The following is a 15,771-nucleotide window of genomic DNA, read 5'->3' on the forward strand; positions in this document are numbered from 1 at the left end:
TATCAGTAGTTTCTTCCTTTTTACTGCTGAGTAGTATACTGTGGTATGGATATATAATATGGATGTTTGAAAGATAGTTTGCTTAACTGTTCACCTGTTAGAAATTTTGGGCATTTCCAGTTTTTGGCTGTTATAACCTGCTATGAACAAACATGTACAGGCTTTTGTGTGGACATAACTTTTTGTATCTCTGAGATGCAATTGCTAGGTTGTATGGTAAATGTATGTTTAATTCTTAAAGAAACTGACAAACTTTTCCAAAGTGGCTGTACCATTTTACATTCCCACCAGTAATGTTTCAGAGATCCAGTAATTCTTTGCATGCTCACCAGCAATTTGGTATGTCATTATTTTTTATTTTAGCTGTTCTAATAGATATATAGTGATACCTCATCATGGTCTCAATTTACATTTCTGTAATGATTAGTAATGTCAAAAATATTTTCATTACTTACTTGCCATCCATATTTTATTGAAATATGAATAAAATATTTTAGTGAAATATGAATAAAATATTATAGTGAAATATTTTTTCATGTCCTTTTGCCCACTTTCTAATTGGACTGTTTGTTTTTTTACTGTAGAGTTTTGAAGTCTCTTTATATATTCTAGATGTGAGTCCTTGGTCAGATTGGTGCTTTGCAAATATTTTCTCCCTGTCTGTAGCTTATCTTTTCATCCCCTTAAACATAGGTTAAAAAATGAACTTTGATCTTAATTTCACACCTTGTACAGAAATTAATTCAAAATGGATCATAGATTTAATCGTAAAATATAAAACTTTTAGAATAAACAAAATTTGCAGAACCTTGGGCTTGGTAAAGAATTCTTAAACATAACACCAGAAGTATGACCTATTTTTTTAAAAATTGGTAACGGACTTGAGATGAAATTTTATGCCTTTTGAAAGACCCTGTTAAGAGGATGATTGCACTTTACTTTGGTCAGTTTGTAGTGATTTGAGAGAGACAAGATAGTAAAATGCCTTTGAATCATACTGTAGGCTGGCACAGACAGCTAAGGCCTTCGTTACATTTATTTCCCAGTGCCATTATGCCTATTTGATGAGCAGTTATTTGCACTGTATAGGGTATTCCAAGTCTGGATATTCCTTGATTATGTTCTCTTCTTGATGATTATAAGCATTTGTTGGTCTTCAGGTGCATAGTGATTTGCTCTCTTACATGGACAACTGACAAGAGTTAAATTTTTTTCTGTGAGGTTAAGCTCAACTATCCTATTTGCCCTCTCTTGGTTTTTAGTAGTAAATGCAAAGTAAAATTTTGTAAGCACATTTTAAAGTTTCCCTTTTGTTTTCTCTACAAAACACCAGTAAGCACAGGGTATGTCAGGAGGTAGTCCTAAAAGAAAATCAGTATGAACTTCCTAATCTTTAATGGCAATGTGTGAAGAATGGGAGATGCTCATCGTATGTTTCTGGACATCTTCTATCTTTTTAAGGAAAGATTGTCACCTGAATTCAGACAACGAATGCTCAGGAAGTCTTTTAAGCTTTACCAAGAGTTAGGTAAGGTCTTCAGTTTCACTTGGATATCTATATCTAGCCTTCTTATCTCCTCCCATTCTCATCAAGAATTTTAAAGTAGTACCAGGAGCCAGGAATTTCAGTTACTCTGACTTGTATCTTTTTGATTTCTGACTTGGCAATTGTTTTGCAGTGTCATATGTTATGTTGGCTTCTAGGTAAAGATATGGATTTATTAACAAAGGAAGATTTCTGTTATCTTCTGGAAATTGGAGAGCAGCTGCCTTCACTGAGCTGTAGTGCTATGATCCTTAGGACTGTTTAGCTAGGAATGAAAAGTATTCCAAATAAGAGCTGTTTTGCAGAAACAGCCCCCACTTGTCACTTTGATAGAAGAATACTGTTTTGATCTCATTTCATAAACTCAGAAGAATAAAGAGTTAGCTACATTCTCTGGCATATTCATAAAACAGTTATTGGGGGAGGGGGAATGATGAGATGGTGTTATGCTTTCTATTAAAAATGAGAAGTTATGGTCCAGTGGGAAGAGTTTCCAGCCTATAGAATCTATTAATATTTGGAGATCTTTACCACCTGCAAAATGATTAGAGAACCCATGATTCTTCTGTTTCTGGAGTGTTTTAAGAATTTATTAGGCTTTCAAAAAGTTGTAAGACGTGACTGATTGGATACGGGGAATGAGGGAAAAGAAAGAGTCATAATCATGATCAAGCATGATCGACAAGATTTTTAGTTTTATATCTGGGTGGCATTCTCTACTGAGACGGTGAGGATTAGGAGCTGAACATGTTAGAGGAGTAAGGAGGAAAAATGAGTTTCATTTTGGACATGCTGAGTTTGAAGTGTTTTCTGGGAATTCATTTAGAGGTGTCCAGTAGGCAGCTGGATATTCTGGAATGTTTTCCACACCACCAAGCAATTCTCTAGTTCTCTGTGGATACTAGCTGGGTGTCCTACAATTTAACTCAATTCTGACACTATTTACTTGGAGATAGTGTCAGATTCCACAGGTTAAGTCCTGCAAGACTGCCCCCACTTCAGACAGCAGTTGCAAGTCCAGGTTGTTCTCCTGTCCTCTGACCAGTTATAAATCAGGGGTTCCCACTGCTCCCTCCTCAAATTCAGTCATTTGTCAGAATGGCTCACAAAGGTCAGCAAAACATTTATCTTATAAAAGATACAGATGTACAACCAGGTGAAGAGGTACATAGGGCAAGATCCAGAAAGGTCCCAAGTGCAGGAACTTCTGTCCATGTGGAACTGGGGTGCACCACCCTCCTGGCAGGTGGATCCATTCACTTACCTGGAAACTTAATCACATTTTATTCAGGAGTTTTTATAGAGCATTAATCTCCAGCCTCCCACTCTTCCACTTCCCAGAGGTTGGTGGATGGGACTGAAAGTTCCAGCCCTCTAATCACTTCGTCTTTTGGGTAACCAGTCCCATCTTGAGGTTATCTAGGGGCCCCAGCCTAATCGTTCATTAGCAAAACTCTTGAAAGATGTTCCTCATGAATAAGTAAAGACATTAGTGTCACCCAGGAAATTTCAAGTGTTTCAGGACCTCTGTGCCAGGAACTGGGAGAAAGACCAAATATATTTATTAAAGCACAGATACAGAGGTCTAGTGCTTAAACCTGGGGAGATGATTATTATTGGGAGTCATCAGCACATTGACCGAGTTCTTAACCTTTTAAGGGTAAGAGGCTCAACACCATCTTCCCCAGAAAAACATGCATCTGCCTAAAGAATCACATAATTTCAAGGGGCTCATAGATTCCCTGAAACCCACACATAAATCTTGAGTTAACAGTTCCTATTCTTTTTTTTTTTTTTTTGTGTGGTATGCGGGCCTCTCACTGTTGTGGCCTCTCCCGTTGCGGAGCACAGGCTCCGGATGCGCAGGCTCAGCAGCCATGGCTCACGGGCCCAGCCGCTCCGCGGCATATGGGATCCTCCCAGACCGGGGCACGAACCCGTATCCCCTGCATCGGCAGGCGGACTCTCAACCACTGCGCCACCAGGGAGGCCCAACAGTTCCTATTCTTTATTCATTCCAAAGTCAGTCACAAAAACATAGAGCAAAATTTAAAACTCAGTTTCAATCATTTTGGAATGGTAAAAATTGTAACAACAAGGTTTTAAAACTCACGTAAGGTATCATATGGGCGATTTGGCTCTGAAGAACTGTAATCTTTTGCCCAGATTATGCCAGTGATCTCCCCCAAGGTGTACTGTATGTACAGAAAGGGCTTTGTGTAGCAGATGGTATAGCAGGCCTGGGAGGCAGAGCTAGGTGAGAGATCTAAGCCAGGACAAAGTAAGGCACTTGTGGATCTGGGTGTAGGCAAAGTGGAATAGACAGAAACTACAAGTGGCCTGTGATACTGGCATCATAGTCACAGGCCACAATGTGGATGATGGGTCAGGCAGATCCTGAGTGGTACTGTGGTCGGAAAGCTAATGCACCAGTTGCTGGAAGTGACGGGCTGAGTGTGAGTCAAGCACCATGGATAGCTCTGAGGCAAGGGTGTTTACTGCCTCTAAGAATCTGAAGCAAATAAAGCCTTTTTAAAAAAAAAAAAAAAAATCAGAAGGCAGCTAGCCTGTCTGGACTGTACCAGCTCTGAGGTGTACCAGGAAAGATGGTACCCTGGATCTCAAAGTCATTACATGATTGCAGTCTTGAAGAATAATTTAAACTATTCTTATAGTCAAGGACAACATCACACCCGTGTCTGAATAGCCTCACTCTGTTATGTCAGGATTAAGAAGTAGGCATTTGAATGCATCCTAGTAGATTTTCTGGGCTATCTTATCACTTTGGAAGGCATCTAAATGAACCTTTGCCAACCCAGAGCATACCTCAATCTTTATAAACTCCTCACAATCCTTGTCACTCTAATGTCCCATATTAGGTTTTTGCTCCCTTGGACTTCCAGATTCTGCTATTTTGCACCATAAATCCTTACATTGTCCACTTAATCTGTCCAGAGAGATCTCTTCTTGGTCCTCAGTCTTCAGACATTCTTGTCTACGTTGAACAGTAAATGAATAGAATTTAATAGTGAGAAAGAACCTTACAAATCATCTAGACCCATATAGCTCTTTGTGATTTGTACCATACTTTAAAAGGATAAACATTGCAGTACCTGATTAGAAAGAAGCATGAATGCTAAATTGCTTCCAGTTCTTGAGACCACCTCAGCATCTTTATAGCATGTTGATACGATATACAAGGGCTATAATAATATTTTATTACATTAAAAACTCAGTATTGTGCTCTGGTTTTCCTATTATGAAAAAAAAATCCCCCTTTGTGTAAGTAAAGTTATGGAATCTTTGCCTGAAAGAAGCCTTCAGATAATCTTTAGTTTGTCCTTGTCTGTTTTTTATTGATGAAAACTGAGAACCAGAGAGACTGACCTGTCCACTGTCATATACTATTGTCTATGAAGTGTTGTAGTCAGATTTCCAGTCACATAGAGGAAAAATTTGTGTGCACAGCCTTACATTTTAGAATTTTATTTTCAAACTTTATATGAGTACTGATTTATTTGCTATTTATTTTAAAATAAGTTCTCTTAACATGTAAAATCTGATTTTCAGTCTTAATTACTTATTGAGAGGTCAGGGCTGCTTCTTATCCAAGTAGATTAAGTTTAAAATTATATATTTCAGTATTTTCATAATTGTATTTATGAGATTGAAACATTATATTCTAGGAATTTTGGTTGTCATAAGTATGTTACATTCTGCACCGATGGGACCCAGCCAAACTGAAGTGCCATTTTATAAACTTCCCAAAGTTGCTAGAGACTGCAGAAAAGCAGGGCTTTGGTGAATTTTGGGAGGAAGGATGCTGCAAACCTCTAGAATCACCAAAGAATGAATCCTATAATTTTTTTTAAAAATGTAAAGATAAAAATAGTTTAAAAAATACTATGTGATGGGTCTGCAAAAATTGAATGAGAATCTCATTGAATCTTAATGGGGCCAGAAGTTTACTAGAATACAAAAAAGTAAAAGAAAAGAAAAATATCCACAAAATTTGGGTTTACTTAGGTGTTTTCTTCTAATTTTTCTTCCTTTTGGAGGCAAGTAGGAATTTTTTAATACATAGGAAGGGCATGATAGCCATCTGCAAGGAAAAGGTCAGTCTTTGTTATATTATCCTTTTTTGTATTGTTCCAGAGGGAGGTAGTTTTTTTTCCCCCTCAAAGTTAGGAAAAAATTCTCTAGTTCCTGGACTTTAAATTGAATAATTGTGAATCTGTGACTGATCTAAGCGGTACAGTTATTTAGCATTTCAGAAAATTGTCAAAGTAACAGTAGGAAGCATTTGTTTGGACTGAGAGTTGGAGGCATCAGAAAATCAAATCTTGGTTTCAGATTGTTTGGGATGGAGAAGAGATTCTGGAGCTCCCAGCTGACTGGAATGTTAAGAGCTGTTTCAGTTAGTGGTTCTCAACTCTGCTAGACTCCACACCCGCTTCTTAAAACGTATTTTGAAGCACCTCCTTGGCTCTCCTGGAGTGAAATTCATAGATAACTGCTCTTACATGTAAATTTTTAAGAGTTGGCATAATGCCTCAGCTGTGTTAAGGGAGAAAGAACAGGAAACTAATTTATATTATTTAAATGTGTAAATACTCAGGTACTAGAAAGAAGTAATAAAATAGTGATATACTTACAAATAAGGGTAGTTTAGCTGTAAATATGACTGCTGTAAGACAGAGTGATATAGGTATGATGTGATGGTTACTTAAATACAGTAAGTGATACTGTTTTTGATGTGATTTTTCTAAAATGAACAACTTTTGATAAAGTTCCTAACAAGACAGAGTACACCCTTTCCTATATTCATATGGGAGTTGCATTCTTGGAAAATAGTATAGTAAAATGATACAAAACACATTTTTTGTTTATATGTAAAATGGAGTTAGATTCTAGGCTCAGGTGATTAAAGTTTATTTTCCTACATGACTGCATAGTGGCAAGTCTTTTCGGGTGTGGGCCCGTTGTCCCACTCACTGCAGGACATCTAGCATCCTTAGTCCTTGCCCGCTAGATATCAATAGCACCTATTGTCACTTTGACAACCCAGAATCACTTCCATAGATTTAAAGAATGTATCTTAGGCAGTAGTGCTGTCCCTGTTTAGAACTACTGAGATGCTGAGCGTATGGGGTTCTCTGAGGGGGGATGTATTAGTACACTTCCCTCTTTCTCTCCTGCACTTCTCCCTCCCCGCGGCTTGTGCAGTGTATAGTAAAAGGAGATGGAAATAAAATGTGCTATTAAACATTTCCCCCCATAGCATGTATAGCCCTATAATATTCTATATCGTTTATTTATTATGTTTATTGCTTTTTATCTTTCTCCCCTTGCTGAAATGTAAGCCCTGCAAAGTTGGGCTTTTTTTGGTTCTTGCCTAGAACAGTGCCTGCATAGCTGTCTAAATATTTGTTGACTGAATTAAAGAGTACAACTTGAGCTTTGTTTTGTATTCCCAAGTGTATACTATATCACTATAATACTAAATTGCGTTTCTCAAACACACCACATTGCTTCAGAACTCTTTTGCGTGTGCTGTGCTCTCTGCCTAGAGCCCTTATCTTTTTTTTCCTCCCCATTTCACCTAGCAAAATAATACTGGTCTTTCAGATTAATCATCCTTGCTGCTTAGATACCACCTCCCATTCCACCCCTAACTTCAGTTAATTGTATCTTCAGCTTTCTTTTTATCTTGTGTTCACTTTTATGGTTACACTTATCCTGTGTTAGAAGTGACAACTGTAACTTACTTACCTATCTGTTTCCTTTCTGTGCTGTGAATGAGTTGAGGGTAAGGGACTCTATCTTAACTCTGTTACCAGCACCTAGTAAATTAAATATATTCATATGTTGAATTTCAGCATAAAATAGGTTTTAAACTGAAGCTTTATAGAGCTCAAACGTTTTGTTTTTTGGGGTTGTGCTCCTTTCATCTCTTCCCTAAACCAGGATTTTCCCTGACAATGCTGAATGATCAACATTATGAACAGTTTTATCTTGAAGTTCCTAGTAGTTTGTGGAATAATTGACACATGAAATTTTGATTAATATGGCAACAACTAGTTTAAACATTAATTTCTCAGGGGTCAGAATTCCCCAATGAGATTTGTAATATTTCAATTTCTAAAGAACACATGAATTAAATGAGAAAATAGATATGAAAATACTTTGTAAACTGTAACATACTAAACAAGTGTCAGGTATTATAAAAATATTTGTATTCTGTCTACCTTTTCTTTCTGATTTGGTGTATGGGAACGAGAACACTATAAATTGATTATTCCTTGCGACTTCCCTGGCAGTACAGTGGTTAAGACTCCACGCTTCCACTGCAGAGGGCACAGGTTCGATCCCTGGTCAGGGAACCAAGATCCCTCATGCCAAGGTGCAGCCAAAAAAAAAAAAACCAATTACTCCTTGAACTACATATTGGTATTCGTAACTGTGATTTTATATTGTCTGAGTCCATGGTTATACCTACAGTTATAATGAAAGTTAGTAATAAAAAGTGCACTAAGGATTACCTTACATATTTTTAACAGTTATTTTAAATCTCAAGTAATGAAAGTTTAGATTTTTAAGGTCAGCATTCAAATGCATATTTATTTTTTACTAAGTACTTAGCTTGGTCTGAGAAAAAAGCTGCTATCAGATGAGGAAAGGTATGTCTGAATAATTAGGCTTTAATCATGAATATGATTATAAATAACTGAGAAGAGCATTAGTACATTTGTTAAGGCAATTATATTTTTTATACAAAAATAGGCTTTTCCTGAAATCAGTGTTTATATGGTTCATTTACAGTTTACAGGGGTTTTTCTTGTGTGTTATCTCATTTGATCCACACTCTGAGTTATGTGGTAACGTTACCATTTTTTACTTGAAGAACAGTCTCAAAATTTTATTTTTGCCCTATGCCACAAAGCTACCAAGTGGTAGAAGTAGGCTTCAAACCCATCTTCTGATGCCAAGTCATATATTCTTTCTACCATTCAATGCCTGAATATGGTAGAATTAAAGAACATACTATTTTAATGAAATACACATAGAGCAAGATTTTAATGAAATAATAGTTTGATACTTTCTTATTGACACTTAAACCCTCACTCTTCATTGTCTAATAAACCCATTGTTTCACTTCAGGTTTTAGAACTTCAGTTGAACACATTTACTTCTTCTATTCTTTGAGTTAAATCCCATTCGTGGCAAGTCTGGGACTTAATAATTGGGCATTCAGAACCTTTCCCCAAGAATTTTTTTCAAAAGGCGGGGTTTTAATTCACCCCAATCATGCGTAGTTTATTCAGAAGGGCAATTAGAGATTGTTCTAGTTTGCTTTTTCAGTATGTCTGACCAGTTTTCTGAGCTATCTCTTAAGTTTTTCCTCTTTTCTTCTGTGCCACTAAAGAGGAATAAAAGGTAGGGCGAGCATATAAGCCCGGTTTGTCTCCAACACTCTTCATTTATGTGTGTTATTCTGTGACAAGTATTAGTAGTGCCCTCTTTCAGTCTTAAAATTATCCTGGTTTGGATGATAAATTTGAAGGTGTATTCATTTATTGTCTGTTTATTGTTATGTAACAAATTACCTAGCTGCTTAAAACAACATTTATTATCTCACAGTTTCTGTAGCTCAGGAATTCAGACGTGGTTTAGCTAATGCCTCTGCCCCAGAGTTCCTTGTAAGGTTGCAGTCAAGGTGTCAACAGGAGCCATGTTTCAAGGCTCAGTTGCGGGAGAATCCATTTCCAAGCTCACTCACAGGATTATTGGCAGCATTTAGTTCCATGTGGGCTGTGAAATGAGGGCCTCAGTCCCTTGCTGGCTCTTGGCCAGGGGCTCCCCTTAGTTCCACGCCATGTGGGGCTCTCCATAGGGCAACTTACAACATGGAAGCTGGCTTTTGACGGAGGGAGGGAGAGACAGACAGACAGACACACAGACATGGACACAGAGAGGGAGAGCTCTGCAGTGACATCCTATCACCTCCACTGCTTTCTGCTTGCTAGAATCAAGTCACTATGACCAGTCTTCACTCAAGGGGAGACATCACAAATGGTCACCCTACTAAAAGGGAAATTGCTTCCACATAATAGTTCTCCACAGTGGAATGCAACTCATTACCTGTTTCTGTTTTCCTTCAAGAAGAAATTTGCTGCAGGCTTCTCTTCTTTCTTTAATGTTTAGTACCTGTTCGTACATATGTACATTCAGCTCTGCTAAATTCTAAATACTAATTCACAAATTTGGTGTGTACGAACTTTCTGCTTGAAGGGATTCCTGTACATTTTTACATAATATAATTTGGAAGGGTGCTATTAAGCGTAAAAATGTAACAGGTTTTTAATCTATACATTTGTGGTAGCTTCTGCAGCTTTGAATGGGTACAGTAAGTTTAGAGCTAGGTTTCGAGGGCTTTCTAGGTCATTTGTTTGAAGCCTTGTGCCAAAAGGCAGAGGTCATAGTGTGACCCTGGCTGCTCTCCTTCATGGGCACAGACTGTACCCTGAGCTTTAGCTGGCTGCTTGGCACATTCACTGGATCGGTTGGGAGGATGGAGGATCACTGTGTGTACAATCCCTTCCAGCTCCTGAAAGCTACAGAGTAATTTAAAAGGGTATTAGTGTTTTGAAGTGAGCGTGAAGCCACGCCTTGAAAGGACAGATCATCAGACACTCTCTTAACCTTTTGGCCTCTGTGGGCAGGAGGGAGGAAGAAACTCCAGTGTTTGTCCTATTTCAGGGGTAAATTAGTGCCTAGATCAAACTCTCCCTCCCCAACATCCACACGGTTGTTGGCAAGAGTGAAGAAGCCCCCAAATCCCCTTCCCCGCCACCTGCCCCATTATTACAGCTTCATTCCTCTTTCCCTTGAGGTCATCAGGATTGAGCTCTTTATCTCTGCTTCCATTAGCTACCACAAGAAGCCCAGGACTCTAGGGTCCTTCCTCATGCCCATGTGTCTCTGTCCATTTACTTTTCTATCCAGACCCCTTGCCTCTCTCCCGCTCCTTTCACTGGGTTTCTGTTATCCTCACCCTCTTGTCTGAACATTTCCTTCATCTTTTTGCTTAGACTGAAACCCGGCTTTTCACCTCCTGACACCCTTTTCCTCAGCTTTCTCCTGCAGTCTTCTCAGCTGGTGGCTCCTTTTCTTCCCATATCCCTCATATCTCTAGGCCTAGAAGTGGAGACAGAGAATTGCTCCTCATTGCTCTTTCCAGACCCCTCTCTTCCCTTTTCTCTAAACATTCCAGCTCTGAATCTCACCAGACTCTACCTTGTAGTCATCTATAGATCCCCTGGATCATTCCCCCTCATTTCTTTAAGATTTTAGCTCCTAGCTCATGTTCACTTTTTCTAGCACTACTTCTGTGATAATTTATGGAAATTTCATTACCTATGTAGACAATTTTTCTTAAACTCTAGACTTCCCCAATGATCATATCCTCTGTGTTCCCTTGAGGTGTTTGTCCCCATAGTTATTTCCTAGACCTTGACCTTACCAATAACTAAAACCCCTTCACAATCTCAGTTTTACACATTCTGGTCACCACCTTCTGTCCTCCCAGACCACTCCTTCTACTACCTGAACACCTACAAGCCTTTGTCAATCCCCCTGTTACCTGCATTCCATTAATTCTACCGCTTTTTCATTGGTCTTCAATAGGCCTGTCATTATAATCTCAACTTTGCATACACCCTCAACTCAGCTGACCCATTCCTTTGGCTTTGTCATCCTTGCCGGGTGAAATTCCAGCTCTGGTTAAATCTAACTCTATTATTCATGTCTACCTCTGTATATTTTAATGTAGCTGGAGAAAAACACAGCCATGCTGACTGGTCTCACTTTAAATTCATAATCATGAACCTCAAGAAGGTTAGTGCTGCCTGGCAGTCCTGGTGTATTTTCTGGCCCATGCTGTGTTTTATTCCTTCTGTTCTTCACTCTCGCACCCAACCCCACAATTTTAACTTTCAGAAAATAGAGATAATCAGAGAGAATGTCCACAAGCTCTCATCACCGTATCCACCTACTTTATTGCCTCTGGCTGTTGTACTTTGCATGTTCTACTTGGTCAGTAAATCCACTTCCCTCTCAATTATTATGAACGTTGTTCCAGAAGTTCTCCCCCTACCCCAGTGCAGCATGTTTTTCTTTATCAAAACAAAACAAAAATTTCCATCGATGAATAAGTATGCTTTAATTTATTCAGTCTTTTTTTAAAAAAAGCTCTCCTGACTTCGCTTGTCCCTCTAGCTCTTACTCTCTTCCTTCACTCCCCTTTGCAATGAAACTCCTTGAAAGAGCTGTCTGTGTGTGCTTTCTCTAATTCCTCTTTTCCCATTCTCTCTTAAACCCTCGCCAAGCAGGCTTTGACACCACCACTCAGCCCACACTGTTGTTGTCAAGATCACTGATGACCTTCATGTTCCTAAGTCTAATGGTCAGGTCTTAGTTATTATCTTATGCCACACATCCGTAGCATTTGGCATATTTGATTACTCCTTCCTTGTAACCTTACCCTATCTGGCTTCTCAGATTTCCTCCCACCATACTGGCTGCTTGTTCAGATGCTCCAGAGTTCAGTCTTCAGGCCTTGCCTTATCATGGTTATTCCCTAAGTGAACTTATCCTATGTAAATCTGTCAACTCCCTAATTTGTATCTCCCACCCACAACTCTCTCCTAAACTCTAGATATATTCAACTGCTAACTTGACATTCTCACTTGGGTGGCTAATAAAATTCTCAGTCCTAACATGTCCAAAACTGAACTTTTGATCTTCTCACTCAAACCTGCATCTCCCACGGTCTTCCTCATCTCATTAACTGGCAACTCAGTCTGACTTTCTAGGTGCTCAGGCAAAAACTTTAAGTGTTATCCTTGGCTCCTCTATTCTTTCACACTCCACATCTACTCTGACAGCATATGCAGTTTGATAGTCATTTCAGCTTTAACATTTATCAGGAATCTGAGTGACTCTGACTACCTCCAGAACTCTTGCCCTAGTCCAGGCTTCCGTCATCTCTCTGAAGTGACAGCATTTCTGATTATTGAATAGCCTCCTCCCTAGTCTCCCTGCTTTGTTCCCTAGCCCCCTCCACACATTTGTCTGTTTCTAAAGTTGCAACCAGAGCAGTCCTTTTGAAACAAGTCAGTTCATGTCTCTACTTTCTCAGAACTCTCTGATGGCTTCCCAACTCACACCACAAAAATAAAAATCCTTACAACGACCAACAAGGGTCTATACCAGTGTTGTCCAGTGGAAAAATAATGCCAGCCACATATGTAATTAAAAATTTTCCAGCAACCATGCCATACAAGTAAAAAGAAAACATGAAATTAATTTCAATATATCTAGTTTAAACCAGTATATCCAAATATTATTTCAACATGTAATCAGTGTAAGGAATTATCCATGAAATTGTTTTACATTTTTATATCAAATCTTCAAAAATCTGGTGTGTATTTTACACAATTTTGATACCAAATATTGGTTGGAAATACCTGATTTGTATTTTGATTGGAAATACTTGATCAGTATTTAGGTTTCATGAAATTTACAGTTGAAAGTAAATTTACATACCTAACTAATTCGAAACATTCTTAGAAGTTTTCTAATAACTGAATCCAGTATTGGTTTTTAAATTTTAATTTTAATTAAAGTTAAAAAATTTAAAATTCAGTTTCTAGCCACATTTCAAATGCCCAATAGCCATATGAGACTAGTGGCTATCATATTGGACACCGCAGCTCTTTACCATCTGGCCACTCTTCTCTGACCTCATCTCCTACTGTTTTCTCCTTTGCTCATTCTGCTCCAGCTGTAATGACCTCCTGTTCTTTGATCCCAGCAGACACTTAACATTTCAGAGCCTTTGCATTTGTTGTTCTCTTTGCTTAAAAAGCTTTGCTCCCAGGTAGCTGCATGACTTACTCCTTGACCTTTTTCAGGTCTTTGCTCAAGTGTCACCTTTTTTTTTTTTTTTTTTTTTTTTTTTTTTTTTTTTTGCGTTATGTGGGCCTCTCACTGTTGTGGCCTCTCCCGTTGCGGAGCACAGGCTCCGGACGCACAGGCCCAGCGGCCATGGCTCACGGGCCCAGCCGCTCCGCGGCATGTGGGATCTTCCCAGACCGGGGCACGAACCCGCGTCCCCTGCATCGGCAGGCGGACTCTCAACCACTGCGCCACCAGGGAAGCCCAAGTGTCACCTTTTAAAGAAATTATCTCTGACCAACTTATTTAATATCTGTACCAATTGCCTTCTCTCTCAAAGTCTTATATTTCCAGGCTGCCTTTTGAAAGACGAGAGAAGAGGGCTGAAAGGGGAGAGACGGCCTGATCTACAAAGGAAAGCAGTGAAATATGAGAAATGTCCCATACAAACAACTAAGTGGATTTGTTAAGCAAAAACATAAGAGTAAAATCAGATTGAACAAGTGACTATATCCTCTCAGCTTGCTGCTACCTAGGCAGCTCAGAGGATCATTTTTTGTACATAGGACTGACCCCTTTATAGGTGTAAGCTCTTTAAGTGCACTGTTCTGCCTTCACATCCTCTTGTATTTTCTTTAGCACCTAGCATAGAACTTTGACCAAAAGCCAATCTGAAAACTTCAATTATTGGCTGCCCATTGATTAGCCTTTTGTGTTTTATATTCTGTGGTTGCCTTTCTACCTTCCTCCCTTCTTTTTCAGTGCCAGCATCTGGTATACTTGCTGATGGTATTTGTGTGTTGGCTTCACATGCCTTATGGCTGTGGTTGTGACCCTGATTCTTTCCTTGTCTGTTCTTATGCACTCTTATTCATTTTCCAAAACCAACTCCTCTAAGAAGTTTTCACTATGTATTCTTCTGTTTTATATTCTAGTAGTGAATATAAAAATGTAAACACAGTTACAATAGAATATGAATTCTTGAGGGGAGGGACCATGCCTTACTTTTTTTTTTTTTTTTTGGCCTTTAATGCCTTCCTCAATGCCTTGCGTATAGTAGGTATGCAGTGCTTGTTAAATTGAATGAACCAGGCATAGAGCAGTAGAGTTGCTATTAATGGGAGAAATTTATGTTGTTTAAAATAAGGTCTTAAACCCAAGTACCTTTTTAAAAACCACATTGAGAGGCAAGAGATGTAGAGCTGTGGGAGAGTGTGTGGAGAGAAACAGTAAAATCAAAATCTTTCCTTACATAGGAGGGAGTCTAAGAGTCTGAAGTTCTCAGAACTTACCATGTTGGAAAGTCAGGAAAGCACATGTGCTCAAATGGAGTGAGAAGACATATCTGTTTGTATTATAGGAATACTGTTTTCAGTTTTACTCTGGATTTTGCTTTTGTGTATATTATTTCTTGATATATTTGTACAGTTGTTTGCATCCCTACTTAACATTTGACAGTCTGACATCTGGGTAAAGATCAGCCCTCATTTGTTAACCAGGGGATTCAGAGAGATAATTAAGAGTCCTTCTAACTCTGTGATTCTGTTATTTTGAGGAAACCAGACCCCGTTAGCAAGTACTTAATGGTACCCTAGTAGGCACAAGAATTTTTATCAGTTTGGCTTATTTGCTGCCAGTTTGTTCTTTATAAATGGAGTATGTATTAAAAGTGGGTACTTGAGTTGCCTACAAGGGTATTTTGGTTGCAAGCTCATAATGTGAAAATACACTTTGATTTTGGATTAGCTATATTGTCAGGAAATTTGAGTTTATAGAATTTTTTCCAGAGTTATTTTTGGAGATTCAGAATTTTAAGCTGGCACTGTGTCTTGGCAGTTCACTCTTTTCTGATCAGGGGTTCTGGGTAAACTGGAAAAGTATTTCTTCCTCTCTATAATAATTTATTGCTAATGGGTCATAGTACATGAGCAGCATATTCCAGCAGGCATCAGAAAGAAACAGGAAGGGACAAAAATTCTTTTTATCTGGTTCTTAAACATGTTCTTTGTTTTAAATAATGTTAAGTATTGAAAATTAAATATAAAAAATAAGTATGCCCCCCAAATAAGTATTACAAGAAATAACATAATAGTGCAAAAACCCCAAAATACAAATAAAAGGAGGTAAGTGTCTCCCCTGCTCTTCATATTCTGACTCTCCCTCTTCTGCCCAGCTTTAGCCAGTTCAGACTGGGTAGCTCTTTTGGACCTGATAAATCACCCTAATTCTTAATTTTTTTTCCCTCACAGAAAGTATGACAACTCCTT

At 38.6% G+C, this 15,771-nt stretch overlaps 1 protein-coding gene across 3 annotated transcripts in view; it reads left to right on the plus strand.

Annotated features, from left to right (window-relative positions):
• The window catches only part of ARMC8 (armadillo repeat containing 8), a gene marked incomplete at its 5' end in the record, with an annotated part of 102,896 nt that overhangs the window by 4,094 nt on the left and 83,031 nt on the right, over window positions 1-15,771 (plus strand). The gene's annotated exons all lie outside the window — the stretch shown is intronic.

The sequence above is a fragment of the Hyperoodon ampullatus genome (assembly GCF_949752795.1).
Source record: "Hyperoodon ampullatus genome assembly, chromosome: 5".
Classification (NCBI taxonomy): Eukaryota; Metazoa; Chordata; class Mammalia; order Artiodactyla; family Ziphiidae; genus Hyperoodon; species Hyperoodon ampullatus.